The sequence below is a fragment of the Alligator sinensis genome, unplaced genomic scaffold, assembly GCF_000455745.1.
Source record: "Alligator sinensis unplaced genomic scaffold, ASM45574v1 scaffold2238_1, whole genome shotgun sequence".
Taxonomy (NCBI): domain Eukaryota; kingdom Metazoa; phylum Chordata; order Crocodylia; family Alligatoridae; genus Alligator; species Alligator sinensis.
This window is the reverse complement of record NW_005843619.1, coordinates 9,689-10,443: the sequence shown is the minus strand read 5'-3', so window position 1 is coordinate 10,443 and position 755 is coordinate 9,689.

The following is a 755-nucleotide window of genomic DNA, read 5'->3' as shown; positions in this document are numbered from 1 at the left end:
GTTCAGTATCCTGTAGTATTATTTTAAGTCTCATATAATTAGAATCATTACGGAAAATAATTAAAGTTTAAAGACCCAACTATGATATTACACAAGATTACCAAAAATTGCCTTTCACGTGACAGATGGAGATTGCCCAGCTGGCAGCACTGTACCTTATTTCAATTTCCTCTGCTTACCAATACCCTATCACTGTCCCCTGAAGGAAGAGCCATGTGTTTTGGAAATGTGGTGGGAGAATACCCAGAGCTGTGGGCATTTTTTGAAATATGTCTGAATTTCGTAACAGGAAAAAGAGCAACCAAGCAGCAGTTTCTGAACTAGGCTCAGCTCCTGGGCTCCAGAGCTGGATGAAAGGTTTGAGCTCATGTGTGTATCAGCACAGGTTATCAATGCTTCCACTCATACCCTCAACCTTATCACTCACATCAGGCCATTCACACCAGCTTGAAGGGCTACTCCTGGCCCAAAGGCCAGAGGTTGAGCACCACTCTATTGGCAATGGGCCAGGAAGAAGTAGACAAGGCTTGTTTTTAAACATCTAACTGAAGTTTCCAAATCACAGGACTTGGTTCTCCTGGGGCATTTAATACTGTGACATTTGCTGGGAGGGAAAGACAGCAGTGCACAGGCAGTCCAACAAGTCCTGCAACTGAACTCCAACTAGCTTCGAGCATCAAGGACAACAAAAAGTCCTTTTTCAGATATGTGGGGAGCCGGAGGAAAAGGAGGGGCAACATTGGACCCCTGCTGAA